Source organism: Humulus lupulus, chromosome 6, assembly GCF_963169125.1.
Source record: "Humulus lupulus chromosome 6, drHumLupu1.1, whole genome shotgun sequence".
Classification (NCBI taxonomy): domain Eukaryota; kingdom Viridiplantae; phylum Streptophyta; class Magnoliopsida; order Rosales; family Cannabaceae; genus Humulus; species Humulus lupulus.
Window position 1 is genome coordinate 32,299,163 of NC_084798.1, and position 16,827 is coordinate 32,315,989.

At 40.7% G+C, this 16,827-nt stretch overlaps 1 pseudogene; it reads right to left on the reverse strand.

Annotated features, from left to right (window-relative positions):
• Nucleotides 1–671: 671 nt before the first annotated feature.
• Nucleotides 672–16,827, reverse strand: part of LOC133784938 (2-oxoglutarate-dependent dioxygenase 19-like) — an 83,971-nt pseudogene continuing 67,815 nt past the window's right edge.

Genomic DNA, 16,827 nt, shown 5'->3' on the forward strand with positions numbered 1-16,827 from the left:
GTTTTGGATTAACTGAGGTTTCATTAATTATCTTTTTCCTCGATGTGAATTTATTGTATCATGTTGCTAGGTAGTCGATGTAGGAGCTAAGCTACGTTTGCATTAGGATTAGATAATAATGAATAAATATAGGATGATGTTTATCAATATTCTACTTTTATTATACTTGTACTTGATGCTTTATCTAATTGATGGATTTTTTTTCTATATATAAGAAAAATCTTTATACAAATATGATTAAATTACGTAAATAGAAAAAATTACATTTAAATTAATATTAAAAGTCAGGATATGATTAGGGTGATCGCAACTGTTTTATTATTATTATCTGAGTAGTAGAAGTGCTAATTATTTTGTCATTTCAGGCACCGCATGTCCATACTATTTGCCAATGATTTTTCAAATGTGAGAAAGAAAAAAAAACAATAATACACTAACTTTTGTCCAATATTTACATTACAAAGGCCTAAAATCTCATATCATATTAATTGATAGCACATGAAACACATATAGGCAGTCCAAACCATTATATATTACATATAATTTATGCCAAGATACCTAAAATTAAGGATATCAATACAACAGATATCAACAAAATATTTTAGTATCAAAGTGGTTAACAATTACTATACAAAACACATATATGGATATGAGACATTAGTTGATATATTTTATATCCTTATGTTATCAATGCAGGATTTCATATAGCACTTGCTGCTTTGTTGAAGTTGTATGTACTCGTTGTAGGACATGCCGGAGTACGCCGGAGATTGGCCTTCTCTCTCTAATAACTCCGGCAATGGCACGACCACCGTGTTGACCGACGGTCCATGTGGCTCTGCTATGGAGATCCTTGTCCTTGTGTTGTTCACCACTGCTCTATGACATACACTCTTGTATTTGCCATTGGTCAGCACCTATATATATATATATGTACATACAAACAATAACACTTTATACACATTATAATAAATTGTTCTAATAAGTATGAACTTTTTTCTTTACCAACATTACAATTTGGTTCTCATGATTTTTTTTTTAATTTTAAATTAATGCTGATAAAAGGGTAGAGATCATTAATGTTAAAAATATAGATTATAGAAAGTCAGATAGAATATAGTAGAGCATATGTGACTAGCTTGTCAATAGATTGGGTTACATCTCAAATAATCTACTTATTTTAATTATATCATCATTTTACGTATATGATTATTTACTATAGAACTATTCGTAATATTATAACTATAGTGCTACAAATATATATATATGTATATATATGGAAAAGTTCTCAATGGTTATTACCCACACATGGGTACCTAGATAAATGTGCAAATATGCTGACATGGCATGTAGGTGACTTGGTACATAAAGTTACCAACAAGTAAAGATTCTTTTTTTTTTTTGCATTAATTTCGAAATTGGTTTTTTTTTTTTGGTCATTAGGAATGGTGATACCAACCAATAAAAGGTAAACTCTCTTTTCAAGTTTTGAATTAATTTAAAATTTTAAAAATTAGGGTTTCATAATAAATGCACATTCATTTCTTAAACTCTCTATTCTTCTTCTTCTTCTTTCAAAGTAAAAAAATAAACATAAAAAAATCAAAATTGCACCATCATTTTCGTGAGCATGTGAAGGAGAGAAAGAAGAAAAAAAAAACGTGTGAGGAAAAAATAGAGGGGGAGAGAGAGAAAACGTATGGGAGTAAAGGGGAAGGGGATGAAGAATAAAAGAAGTAGATCTAAGGATTTAGAAGGAAGGGTTGGAAAGAAGAGACAATTTTTTTATGATAGCTCATTGTCTCCTAATCGAATCAGGTCAAAATTGCTTTTAGATCGCGCTCGTCGGTATAGATCTCCTATGAAAAGTTTGGAGTCGTCATCTTCAATGTTTGAAAGTAGAACTCGGCGTTGTCTTCATAATGAGTCTTATTGTTCTTTTTGTAAGGCAATATCTTCATATCTATATATGTGTCTATGATTGAGATCTCATTTTATGTTTATATTAGAACACTTAGATTATATTTTTCTAAAATATTTTTTCTATTTAAAAATTAGGAATACGAAAACCATGTATGTGTAGATGAGGTAGACCGTGATGTTCCTATCCCACCATGGAGTTTTGTCATACCTGATGAAGATGGTGATGCAATGACCATTAATATACCATCAGATGTAAACAAAGGGAACCTTCAAATTCCAGACCATGTAAAATGTGTATGTATTATTTTTATTATTATTATTATTATTTTAATTATTTTTTAAAATTTATATTAGTTTATTTTTTATAGGTTGGGGTGGCAAAAGTAAATGCTTTGCTCACAATGGTTGTTGGTTTGCAAAATATTTTGGTTACAAAGATCCTTGAATCTAGAGATAGGTTAGATGGTTCAAATAATATTATCCATCAACTTCGTCGTCGTCTGGTTGGTATATCTTAATTAATTTCATAATTTTACAGTATGAAACATTATCTGGTTGGTATATGTTTATCTAATTTTATTTATTTATTGTTTTGTACAGCAACTATGTGAAGCATCTCAAATATCTGAAGACCATAATCAAGATATCATTGATAGTAGCAATGTAATCAATAAATATAGAGATGTGGAGTAGTAATTTGGTTTACTTTTGTATTTTTATATTGTTGATCGAAATAAGTTTGTTTAATTTCCAATGTAGCATTTTAAATATTATTTGGTGCAAGTATATGTAATTTCCAATGAACTAATTGAAATATATTTTTTTAATTTCTTTAATGTATTAAATTTTAATTTCAAAATTATTATTTCAAATTTGAGATTTTATTATTTAAATCTTATATTGGAAATCACAACTAATTAATGATTTTTTATGTACCCTAAAATAATGGATGACTATTGGTTTTTCTAACAATAATAGAACATCAAAACAAAAATAAGAAATAAATATTTCCATATTACAGTATAAAATACAAATTTAAAAAGAAAAAACAACTTTGATTTATGCCAAAGTACTTTGATTATAGGTAAAATGAATCAATACAACTCTTCATTTTTTTCCAAAAAATGTTAACTTAATTAATTTTATTTTTTCCATAAACTACAAAACAATACAACTTTTCAAATTTTCTATTATCAATAAATGAGCATTTATTGATAAGATTACATCACAACCAATAACTATTGATATTCTTTACCTTGAAAATATATTTTTTAATTGAAACTTTTTTAAAATCATTATTTTCGGCATGCACTAATTAAAAAAAAATTCAGCTAGCATTAAAAAACTATTTTGATTTTTTAAAAGAAGCATCTCTTTGTATTCTCTTGGGAAAATCAAATTATGATGTTTTGAAATTATATATTTATTCATTAGTCCTATATTGCCCAATAAGGAATCTTATTCATTTAATATAATTGGTTAGGTAATTTATAAAATCCATTAATTTAGAGATTGCTTAATGGTAAATTGTTAATTTTTAATTAAAATTTTACATTGAAAACCGAAAATTAATATACAATTTCGGCATTAATTTAAAAAAAAAAATTGGACAATTTCACTCCAAAAAAATTATTAACATTATTAATAAATAAATAATAATAAGATTTTATCTGAAGACCCAAAAACAAATAAAAGTTTCTTTTCATAACAAATCCTCATAAGAAAATGTCCATAAAAAAAATTAAAACATAATAGAATAAAAATATTATAGTAAGACCTAAGGAAACACATAGAAACAATAAATTTAAAAATAAAAAAAAACACTTGAAGCATTTTAGAAATTGTCATTCTTCTTTGTCATCTTCTTCTCCTTATCCTTCAAATATTTCTCCCACACCTCGTTCTTTTTCCTCTCTACATCAAAATAGTTGGCCACTGATTCATGCAGAGTTTGCATCGCAAAAGTGCATCTTGTCATCTCTAGAACAAATTCATCCATGTTGTTCTTCAATTACAGTAGACGACTGATATTTTCATTAAATTTTTGGAACATAATATCGAAATATATTACTTTTGGATTGTACTCTAGTTGAGCATCAAGTGGATTCACATCTTTTTCACCACCGCTAAACTTCTCAGTCTTGATATTCTTCAATTGAGACTTTGCATCATTGTCAAACTTCTCAACCTTGATCTTCTTCAATGGAAAATTTACTTCATCATCTTTAGAATCAAAGGGTGAAGAGTTATCTTCATTCTTTGAATATGTTGAATATGATATGTTGATGATAGACATGGTAGTTGAATGTTTGTAAAACTTGATTTAAAAAAAAAAAAAAAAAAATAGGACAATCGATTTTGGCTATATGGGAATATATTTATAGTGTGTGTTATGAAGAAACAATGCAACCTTTCACATTCTTAATAAAATATTTTGGATTTATTTAAAAATAAATAATAAAATATTATTGAAAGAATAAATAATTAATATTTGGTAACTTCCCAATGTAAACACTAATCATGCATTCACATTAATTAAATATTATTTCTATTTTATAAAAGAGACCCATTAATTTCGGCCACCTATATTTCAATAAGCAATTTCACAAATTAAATGCATTTAACAAAAAAAAAATCAAAAACCGAAAAAATAATAACAATATTAAACTATGTCATATAATACAAGAACCACACTTTCTTAATTTAATGAATAAATAATTAATATGTTATTACTTCCCAAATGTAATTAGTAATCATGTAGCAACATTTAATTTAATATTGTCTTTTTGAATCATTTATCAATAAATTTCAGCTACAACCAATTTTTATAATTTAATATTAAATTTTTAATAAAAATCACTCATTAATTTCAGCCACTATGTTTTTATTACAAATTTGACCAATTAAATGCTTTAAAAAAACAAAAAAATAAATAAAAAACCGAAAAAATAATAACAATATTAAACTATGTCATTTAATGCAAGAACCACACTTTCTTAATTTAATGAATAAATAATTAATATGTTGTTACTTCCCAAATGTAATTAGTAATCATGTAGCAACATTTAATTTAATATTGTCTTTTTGAATCATTTATCAATTAATTTCGGCTGCTACCAATTTTTATAATTTAATATTAAATTTTTAATAAAAATCACCCATTAATTTCAGCCACTATAATTTTAATTACAAATTTGACCAATTAAATGCATTAAAAAAATAAATAGAAAATAGAATTAATAATTTAAGACACTTAATACAACTACCACAATTTTTTGATTTAATGAATTTAAAAAAATAAAATTAAATAAAAATTTGATAAGGTGAAACTGTATAATTTTATTATTGGTAGATATTTACAAATTTAATTAATTCTTATCCTAAACTAAAAAAAAATTCAGGAATTTAATAAATCATTAAATTATAGTATTGATTTTATTTTATTAATAATGATAATTATTTTAATAATACAAAAAGAAATTAGAATTAAAAAAACCTTAATTGAAAATTTTAAAATAAAAAATATATATTTATTGTTATCCAATAAATTAGCATTGATGACGTGGCAAGTAATCCCTGGACACGTGGCTGACACCTGGAAGCGTCTGCTAGAGTATCGACCAGAGGACACAGTAGAAGCAGGGTAAGCCCGTCTTACCCGCGACCAGTCTGGTCGATGGTTCCGTGTACAAGGCAACATTTATGGGAAGATCTTTGTAATCCCGAATTTATCTCACTCAATCTCCTGGGTACCTGATTATTCAGGGGAGAATATCTGTAACAATCTTTTGTAACCCCCCTTGAGCCTATAAATAGCAAGAGATAGCTCAAGGGAGGGGACTTTTGGCTTTTGAATCATTCGAAACTATAGCAATTCTCCTAAAAACTTGTATTGTTCTTCAGAGGTTAGTGAAACTCATTGAACCCTAGTTCTTTGATCACTCTTCTAATTCTTATATCAATATCAGTCTAAGTGGACATAGGTCATTACCAGATCCTGGGGCCGAACCACTATAAAAATTCTTGTGTGATTTACTATTTTTTCCATACGTTCTTCTCTATACATTCATTCATATCAATCACATTTTGACTCCGTGTCAGTTGGCCAAATCTTGGGTCAACTTTCTGGTGCTTTCATTGAGAGATTGATTTATTGCTGTTAAGAAAACTAATGGCGAAAGCAGGAAAGAAAACTGGGCAGGCGACCGCCGCTGCACCGTCAAACCCGCCACCTCCTCCTCCTCCTGCAAGCATAGCAGAAGATGAGCCGCAACTGGATTTTGAAGAGGAGGAAATGGATGATGCGACGCTGAAGAGTACTCTGGGCGCGTTGCAGGAAGAGCTGGCTAGTCTGAGGGCCAGTCAAGAGACCGCCGCTGAAGTTATGGCGCGGCAGCAGCAGGAGATTGAAAGGCAGCGCGCGGAATTGAGCGAAAGGCAGGCGGAGGTGGATCGCCGCCATAACGAAGCCATGGCATCCCTGGAGGCCGCCTTGCTGTTGGCTAGAAATCAGCCTGCACCTGCCTCGCAGCCTGACCAACCGGTGAATGGGCCACCCTAGAGGGGTCCTAATCCGAGCCCACCGATTCAGCCTTCGAGTCCGCAAAGGCCCGAGCAGCCTCAGATGCCCCATGACGATGTCCCACAGGATCCTGAGGCACAGCCACCATCCCAAGCTGCTCGGGGTAATCCCCCGCAACAGAGGCAGAATAGGGCCGAGCGTCAACCTCGCAGCCCTAGACGCCATAGAGATGATGGGCCGAACCTACCGAACAGAGGTCAGTACCCTCCTGGCAACAGGAGAGACTCGGAGTTAGGCTCTGCGGTCCGGGGCCCCCCACGGCACGATGGTGCACGGGGACACCACGACCAGCGCAGACCACCCTCTAACGCTCGGGATGGTTCAGCCAAAAACGGGCATCGAGGGAACAATCGATCTCACCATAGCCAGTCAAGGTTCAGAGATGACCACGGATACAATGAGGCTGACTCAGGCAAGGGAAATGCCGGTGGGAGGAATGGAGAAAGAGGTAAAAGCAGGAGCCAAGTACCTCAAGATGACCAACCAAATAGACAAGACGCTGGGGGGCAGCCCAGACAAAATAATGTCTTCAACCGGCTCGGTGGTAGCGAGCAGCGAGGAAGAGAAGAGGACCTGAGAAATGTACTCAATGATCGCCGCGAGAGACACGGCGAGAACGTCCTCCCAGCAACAGAGGCCACCGCGATTCCTACCACAGTGCAGGCCCAGATAGATGCACTCAACCAGGCTGTGCAGCAGCTGGTCGGAGGAAGGACTTCTTACATCGACCACGACAGGAGGAAAGGCACTCCTTTCGTCCAAAGGATAGCTAACGCCGAAACCTCCAGCGAATTCAAGATGCCTACGCTCCCAAACTTTGATGGATATGGGGAGCCAGTCTCGCATGTGAATAAGTTTGAGATTCAGATGGACATTCAGAAAGTGTCCGAAGACGCTCGGTGCAGGATCTTCCCTGCAACACTTTCTGAAGCAGCGCAGGAGTGGTTCTTTAAGTTCCCGCCTGCAAGCATAGTCTCTTGGGAAATGTTCGTAAGGGAGTTCTACGGACAGCTCTATGCAGGTCGTGTGCACCCAACCGAAGCAAACAAGCTAGTCGAAATTCGCCAGCAGGACGGGGAGTCAGTGAAGGATTACGTCTAGCGCTTTATGCTAGCGGCAGCTGGAGCAAAAACAGTCGGAGATGAAGGCAAGATGATGGCCATTACCGCAGGGGTTAAACATTGCTCTCCCCTCTGGAAAAGTCTCCGAAAGGAAGGAGTTAGAACAACCCAGGAGTTCTTGGACCGAGCTGATCGTTACATCAAGCTCGAAGAGGCCATTGCTGATGATGGAAAACCCTCGAACAAGGGTAAGAAGGCCGCCGAGCTCGCCAAAGCCGCCAATGGTTCCAAACCTAATGGCAACGGCAAAGGCAACGGAAACGGCAACGGTAATGGCAAGAATGGTGGAAAACGGCCGTATAACGAGCCTTCCACCTCCGACAACAAACGAGCCAAGGGTAATCGTTATGAACCTAGGTTCACTAACTACACTGCCCTCGTTGAGTCTCGGGGAGAGGTTTACCAGGCCACAAGCTCTAGTGTGCCTTACAAGAAACCTGGACCCATTTGAAAGGACATTTCGAAAAGAGACACTACCAAGTTCTGTCGTTACCATAACGACTACGGACATGACACTAATGAGTGCAACCAGTTAAAAGACGAAATCGAGTTCCTTATTAGACAAGGACACTTGAGAAGATACGTACGGGCCTCGGGAAATTCTCAACGAGAAGCTTCAGGTGGCAACGAGCAGGCGACCACACGCCAACGCTCGCCACCATTACAGCCTGCCCCCGTAGCTGGAACACTCTTAACCATCTGTGGAGGCCCGCACCTCGCGGGAAACAGCGGAAAGGCCAGAGAACGATATGCCCGGACTCAGCGCCACGACCAGGACATCGAGATGATGACTGTGGAGGACCGTGCACCAAAAAAGGCTCGGTCAGAGGAAGGTGAGATAACCTTCTCTGATGGCGATGCCCAACACGTCCGGTTCCCACATGCCGATCCGTTGGTCGTGGACATCCAGATGGCCAAGATGATGGTAAAGAGGGTACTAGTCGATACAGGAAGTTCAGTGAACATTCTGTATAAGTCAACACTGGAACGCATGAAATTGTCCGTAAAGGACTTGGAGCCCTGCAATCAGACGATATATGGCTTCTCTGGAGAAGGACTCGCCCCAACCGGAATGATCAAACTTCCAGTAACGACGGGTACGACGCCTACAACAAGGACATTACTCGCCACTTTTGTAGTGGTCGATTGTCCTTCGGCGTACAACGCCGTTATCGGAAGGCCCATACTGGTTGATCTACGGGCCGTCACCTCTATGTGGCATCTAGCCATGAAGTTTCCAACAAACGCGGGGGTAGGACGCGTTTTAGGAAACCAAAGGGAAGCCAGGGAGTGCTACAACACCTCGATCACAAAGGCGAAAAGTGGAACGTCAAGGAGCACTACCCCAGACCGATTGCAGATGGCAGTAGATACGCAAGCCCAATCAGGTGGTGAAGTCACCAAATAGGGTGTTGCCCAAAGCGAGGATGGAGATTTGGATCCTCGCTTTGGGGATTTTGAAGAGAATGTTGGAACCGTCGAGGACCTGGAGGAGGTCCAACTCGACAAAGAAGACCCGACCAGAGTCATGAAGGTTGGGAAAAACTTAGAGCCTACCACGAAGCATGCACTGGTGGAATTCTTGCGAAGGAACCAGGAAGTTTTCGCCTGGTCGCACAAAGACATGGTGGGGATAGATTCTGCGGTAATCAGCCATGTCTTGAACATAGATAAAACTTTTCCACCCGTGCAACAAAAAAGAAGGCTGCTTGATAAAGATAGATCAAGAGCCTTGAAATAAGAAGTCGAAAGACTTAAGGAGAATGGGTTTATCAGGGTGGCGTTTTATCCGTCGTGGGTCTCAAATCCGGTGCTGGTCCCCAAGCCTAACGGCAAGTGGCGGACCTGTGTGGATTTTACAGACCTCAATAAAGCCTGCCCAAAAGACTGCTTCCCACTCCCAAGAATCGACCAGCTGGTCGATGCGACCACAGGACATGAGATCCTCTCGTTCATGGATGCGTATTCGGGCTACAACCATATTAGCATGCATCCCCCTGACGAGGATCACACCAGCTTTCGGACCGATACGGGCTTATACTGTTACAAAGTCATGTCCTTCGGACTGAAAAACGCAGGTGCGACTTACCAACGGCTAGTCAACCACATGTTTAAGGAGCTGATCGGTGCAAACATGGAGGTATATGTGGATGACATGCTGGTAAAGTCTAAAAAGGCAGAAGGACATGTGAGGGATCTACAAGAGTGCTTTGATGTGTTAAACAAGTACCAGATGAAGTTGAATCCCCTCAAATGTTCCTTTGGAGTCGGATCAGGGAAATTTTTGGGGTTTATAGTAAATTCAAGAGGAATCGAGGCCAACCCTGACAAGATAAAAGCCCTGATCGACATGAAGTCGCCGGAGAAGATCAAGGATGTACAAAGTTTGACCGGAAGGATCGCCGCCCTGAGTAGATTCATCTCGAAATCAACTGACAAATGTGTCCCTTTCTTCAATCTACTCAGGGGCAATAAAAAGTTTGAATGGACGGGAGACTGCGAGCAAGCATTCCAGGCCTTGAAAGCTCATATGGCGCAACCTCCCATCTTGTCAAAACCGATCGAAGGAGAAACTTTGTTTATTTATCTGGCGATTACTGAAGTTGCTGCTAGTGCGGTACTTGGACGGGAAGAAGAAGGCGTACAGAAAGCAGTCTACTATGTCAGCAAGAGGCTAATCGGTGCAGAATTAAGATATCCGCCAATCGAAAGGTTAGCATATTGCTTAATACTAGCCTCCAGGAAGTTGCGTCCTTACTTCCAAGCCCATCCTATCACAGTTCTAACCGACCAGCCCCTTCGGCAAGTCCTCCAAAAACCTGAGGCGGCTGGGCGATTGTTAAAATGGGCAGTCGAACTAGGGCAGTTCGATATAACGTATTCACCGCGAGCAGCAATAAAGGGACAAGTCTTGGCCGATCTTGTTGCGGAGTTCACCGAACTCCCAGACAGTGAGCAGCGCGAACAGCCTGAAGCGCCCATGCCTCAAGACAAAACTCCTTCGTGGAAGCTATTCACGGATGGTTCATCCAACGAATCCCACGCTGGAGCGGGAGTGATATTGATAACGTCGAAAGGGCATCAATTTCACTGCGCAATCAGGTTCGACTTCACCGCGTCAAACAATGAAGCAGAATATGAAGCACTCCTCGCTGGATTGAGAATGGCCAAAGACATGAGCATAAAGAAGCTTGATATTTATAGTGACTCACAGCTAGTCGTGAATCAAGTCCTGGGAGAATATCAAGCACGAGGCTTAAAGATGATGGCCTACCTGAATAAAACGAAGGATTTGCTAGCCCAGTTTACAAAGTACACCCTCCAGCAAATTCCGCGAGACCAGAATTCGAATGCAGACGCCCTGGCTAAACTCGCGAGCACAAAGGATGCAGACACCTTGAACATAGTTCCAGTAGAAAGACTGAATAAGCCGAGCATAGAAGCGGCCGAAGCCAATATGGAGATTCATCTAGAAGATACATGGATGGCGCCTTACTTGGAGTATCTGACGAATGGTACACTGCCAGCAGATAGAAACAAAGCCAGAACTCTGCAAAGGCGAGCCGCTAGGTACATACTGGTCGATGGTGTTATGTACCGAAGAGGATATTCAATGCCACTACTCAGGTGCGTTACACCAGAAAAAGCTAAGGAACTCATGAAGGAGGTGCATGAAGGCTTCTGCGGAGATCACGCTGGGGGGCAAAGTTTGGCGAAAAAGATTCTAAGGCAAGGCTACTTCTGACCAACAATGAACGAGGATTCGATGGAGTATGTACGAAGATGCGACAAATGTCAAAGGTTCTCCAAGATTCCACGAGCAGCTCCAAATGAACTAAAACAGATGCAGAGCCCGTGGCCTTTCGCAGTATGGGGGATAGATTTGATTGGATCCTTGCCTACAGGGAAAGGCGGAGTAAAGTATACAGTTGTGGCAGTTGATTACTTCACCAAATGGGCCGAAGCTGAACCACTCACAACCATCACGATCAAGAAAGTTCTTGACTTCGTCAACAAGAACATTGTATGCCAGTATGGTCTGCCCAGGAAGATAGTTTCAGACAATGGGACCCAGTTTGACAGCGACTTATTCACCGATTTCTGCGAAAGGCATGGAATTGTTAAAAGCTTTTCTTTAGTCGCACACCCCCAAGAGAATGGGCAAGTAGAAGCCGTGAACAAAACTCTTAAAGACACCCTAAAGAAAAGACTTGAAGAAGCTAAAGGAGCGTGGCCAGAGCAGCTGCCTGAAGTCCTATGGTCGTATAGAACGTCCCACCGAACAGCAACAGGCCATACCCCATTTTCCTTGGCCTATGGATATGAGGCCATGTTGCCTGTCGAGTTAGATCCCCCCTCACATCAGCGCTTAACTTACGACCAGGATCAGAACAGCCAGCTAATGATGGACTCCCTAGACACAATCGACGAGATGCGAGAGAAATCTCAACTCTGAGTTGCTGCTTACCAGCAAAAAGTCGCCCGGTACTTTAACTCCAAAGTTAAAGAAAGAAAATTCAATGTCGGTGACTTAGTGCTACGATGAGTTTTCTTAAATACCTGCGACCCCACTGCTAGAGTGCTCGGACCTAATTGGGAAGGACCTTACCAGATTGAAGAAGTCCTTCACCCAGGCACATACAAACTTGCACGCTTAAACGGAGATCTCGTTCCACGTTACTGGAATGGAGAACACCTGCGCAAGTATTATCAATAAACAGTCCTTTTTAAAGGACTGGCTTGTGTAAAGATTTTCAATTTTTTACAAGTTTTGTAAAGAGGGTTAGCCACGCTGTATGGCTAACTACTCGTATATGTAAGGTTCTATTATAGAATCACTCGTAAAGACATGTTTAGTCCATTTTTAATACGAGATTATAAGGGACTGTGCGCAGCCAGTCATTCTTGCCAACCTTTGTGAATTTACATTTGCAAGTATTTGTTCATTACGTGTGTTGTTTTGTTGTATTACAAGTATCGTTTTTTACACGAACAGGAATGTTCGAACAGGCCATGGTCAAGGAAAGTGACCAAGGACCTAAAGCTCCTCGATCACTTGGGGGGCATATAAGGCACATCGATAGAAAAGTATACTCTCAAGGTATGTAAACACATGAACAAAATGAGTGAAAGCATGCTACAGTACTTAGAGTATTTTTCAAAATTTAGGTTTTGTTAAATCATGCCAAAGTACTATGCTAAGTTCAGTCATTCGGACAAATGTTATAATAAGTAAAAATATTATAGCATCAAGATTTAAGCTTTTACACCACAAGCATCGCTGCTTGGATGTAACTGTTCAAGTAAAAGAAAAAAAGATTTACTGCCCGTGCAGCAAAGTTTAAAAAAGAAACTATTGTCTTTACATCACGACCCGTGGGTCGTATATCCAAAAAGAAAAGAAAAAAAGAAAATTCTAAGAGGCATTCGGGGCCGGAGGGTCCTGGGCAGCATCCTGGTTGGTCGCGTCCTCGACAACTTCTTCTTCCACACCAGCGACACTTGGAGATGCGGGGGTTGCAGCTCTTGCCTCCTCTTCGGCCAGTTGGGCAGCGCATCGAGCCAACTCTGCAGTTCTGACTTCCTTTGAAAGGTAACTAAAGTCAGCACCCTGATTATGTTTCCAGAAATTGTAGAAACACCAGAGTGTCGTCCTCTTGTACTTTTCCAGATTCTTGGAGTTGTCAAGCTCCAACTGCTTCACCTTGCCCCCGAGAGTGACAATAGCCTCATCCTTGGACTTGAGTACCTCTCCCAGATGCTTGATTTCGCGAAGATGGGCTTGGTTGAAATCTCGATACTCCTGCCTCAACTTGACTGCTGCATTCTTCGCAGCTTCAGCCTCTGATAGCTTAGTCACCGCCGCATCCCTCTCTCGGACCATTGCCTCCAACTCCTTGGCATGCCTAGCCTCAGCAGCCGAAAGCTCCTCGGCCGCCTTCACCTGATACCTCTCGATGGCCTTTGCCTTAGCCTGCTCGAGGTAAGCCTGGGCTCGGGTACGAGCAGTAGTGGCAGACAGCAAGGCCTGTAAATAAAGCAAAAAGGAGTTAGAACTTATCATGAGGACTAAAAGACTAAAGCTTAAAATACAAAGAAGTACTTACGCTGGAGATTTTGTTCAGAGCCCTGTTTAGGATCTGGTCGACTAGCAGGTCTTCAGCTTCGACCATTGCAGCTCTAACACGGTCGCCTTTGCCGATGCGATCGAGGCGATCCCTGGCAGATCGAATGGCACGGCTCATGAGTCTGGCCCCAAGAGCTTCTTCACGAGTAAGCTGCTCTCTGGCAGGCGCGGCTGGAGGTTTCGACGGGGCAGGGGGAGTCTGCTGCTCGGAAAGAACTGGAGGAGGGGTAGAAGTTTGCCCTGTTGGCGCAGGACTTTGCCCAGATGGCGCGTCTTGAGGAATGTCTTCTGTTCGACCCTTCTTGGCTGGAGGGCCTCAGCTGGATTCACCAGTTCTTTTCTTAGGCTTCCGTTGGAGTTGAGGAACCTCCTCTTTGTCCTCGGCCTGGTACATGTCGAAGATGTTGGGAGTAGACATATCTGCATGTAGGTAAACACAACAAGTTAATAAGAAAAGAGGCAGGTGAAAGTATGTTATACAACTGAAAGGAGGTAACAAAGTAAATACCCGAGCTACAACTACTGGTCGCTACACTATTGACTCTATTAGTCATATACTCATTATCTGGCATGAAGAAGTCTGGCCCTAGATTTGGAGCATATGTAAAGTTACCATCCCCGTCAAACAAGTGACAGGGAATTGGCAAACCATTTAAAAGCGAAATAACTTTACCGTTATCGTCAGATGATTCTCCCAAGTCAACAATAGGCTCTTTGGCCTTTTCTTTCCCCTTGCCTTGGGGAGCAGAAGGCCTTTCTGCGGAAGGGCTACCCGTGGGTTCCCTGATTGTAACCCCCGTTGGCCTCCTTCGGGGAGGAGGCACAGGAGGTTGCTGCTCGGGAACCCCCTCGGCAGTGGCTTCGTCCACCACGGACCCTCTATTTTCATGGCGAGGAGCCAGGAGGCCAGACAGCCTCAAGTTTGTTTCAGTTATCAGGGTCTTGACACTTTTTACTGCGTCAGACGTCCTGGCCAGAGCATTGGACCTCAACACCATGTCTGGTGTTGGGGTCGGACGTAACCAAGGGCCTGAAAAGCAGATTAAGGTTTGAGAAAAATGAAAGGAGACACCTTAGATTAAAATATCGACCAGTCAAAGACAAGCTCTTACCTCCTCGTGCGAAGGACAAATTGTTGCTGGTTATGTATGGAGTAAGGAAATACTCCTTATTGTAGTGCCCCACGTTTGATATATGGGTAGTGCCACTCAAGAACGTCCGGCCGGTCTCCTGGTGGCAGAAGTGGAAGAAGCCCGTCCCGTTGTGTTGCGGGTTAGATTTAAGATCAAAAAGATAGTTGACCTCGTGGGGCGAAGGTTCTGGCCATTTGTTAAGTTTATACAAGATATAGAGTGCGGCCAGCATCCTATATCCATTTGGAGTTATCTGGAAGGGGGCGACACCAAAATAATTGGCCACCCCCACAAAAAAGGGATGAAGAGGGAGGTAAGCTCCCGCCTCAATGTGATACCGGGACCAGGCGCTGTTCGCACCTCCTGGGAGGTTAGCCCTCTGGTCTGCGATAGGACGTATAATAGTAACCCCCGTGAGGGGGAATTTTCTGAAGCAGTTAGCGACCATTCGAGGGGTCACTAGACTGTCTGGGGAAGTATACCACTTGACATTAGGCGGATTCCGATGGCGAGGGCGGGCCCTAGTTTGGATATTAGGGTCAGGAATGATATTTTCTTGACCACTGGTCGAGGGAACCCTAGCCTGTGAATCAGGCTAGGCAGGAGAATTTGGATTGCTTTCGGACTCAGGTCTTTTCTTGCCAGTAGACTTGGAGCGGGCCATTGGAGAGGAAGGATGGGGTCTGGAAGAGGATCACGAGAAAGGAATATTGTGGACACGGTCAGCTGGTTGTTCTTCTCCCTCGAGCAGCTGGGCGAGAAGGTCGTCGTCGATGGGTCTTTCACCTCCCCACAAATCTGGCATTAAATTCTGCAAATAGAAGAATGGGGAGGTGAGGATATAGAACTTTAAAAGGCTTTTTAGAATAACGCTGGTCGAGTATAAAAGTTAGGCTTTTATACAACAGCATTCTAACAAAAAGCTAAATCCTTCTACACGAACAGTTTGAAAAACGGGTCAAAGGGTGAAAGTAAAAAGTTTTTCTGGAAAAGCTTTTTCAACTCCCCTTAGGGCAGGAAAAATTTATTTTTCAACTGGCTTAAAGATCGAAATTTTACTTCGATTTTACGTCCTAAAAAGCATGATCCTGGGTTTTAAACTAACTCGTAACTCTACTTTACCTACAAAAACATTCTGTCTACAAGCACCTTAAACCAGAAACAGAAAAACTTAAACAGTCCACCATCAGAAGCACGCACCACGAGAAATTAGAAGCATGGGGTTTCGAAAACTTACCAAGAAGAGTGATCGTGGAGGTGGAAGAAAGGTCTTCGGAGATAAAGGAGCTCACGGTCTGAGTCTTGGAAGAGCAGGAAAACGGTCTCCGGAGAAGTTTAAAGCTCTGGTTTTTAGGGTTTTCTGCAAAGACAATGGCGTGCGTAAAAAGAAAAAGGAGGCTTCGACGATCTTATATAAGTTTGTTTCTGATATTAAAAAAGTGTAATCATTAGTTTTCCTTATTCAAAGTATGGGGAAACGGGATGGCCGTCGAAATCGTTTCGGGGGAACTGAAAAGGCATGATTAGACAGAAGTGGGTTGCTTTTTCCAAGAACACACGAAGGGTTCTGACACGTCAAGTGGGGTTACCGAAGAGTCATTCGTTCAAAAGTTTATTTACTGTTCGTAGTAAATAAACTTTGGGGGGAAAATGTTATCCAATAAATTAGCATTGATGATGTGGCAAGTAATCCCTGGACACGTGGCTGACACCTGGAAGCATCTGCTAGAGTATCGACCAGAGGACACAGTAGAAGCAGGGTAAGCCCGTCTTACCCGCGACCAGTCTGGTCGATGGTTCCGTGTACAAGGCAACATTTATGGGAAGATCTTTGTAATCCCGAATTTATCTCACTCAATCTCCTGGGCACCCGATTATTCAGGGGAGAATATCTGTAACAATCTTTTGTAACCCCCCTTGAGCCTATAAATAGCAAGAGAT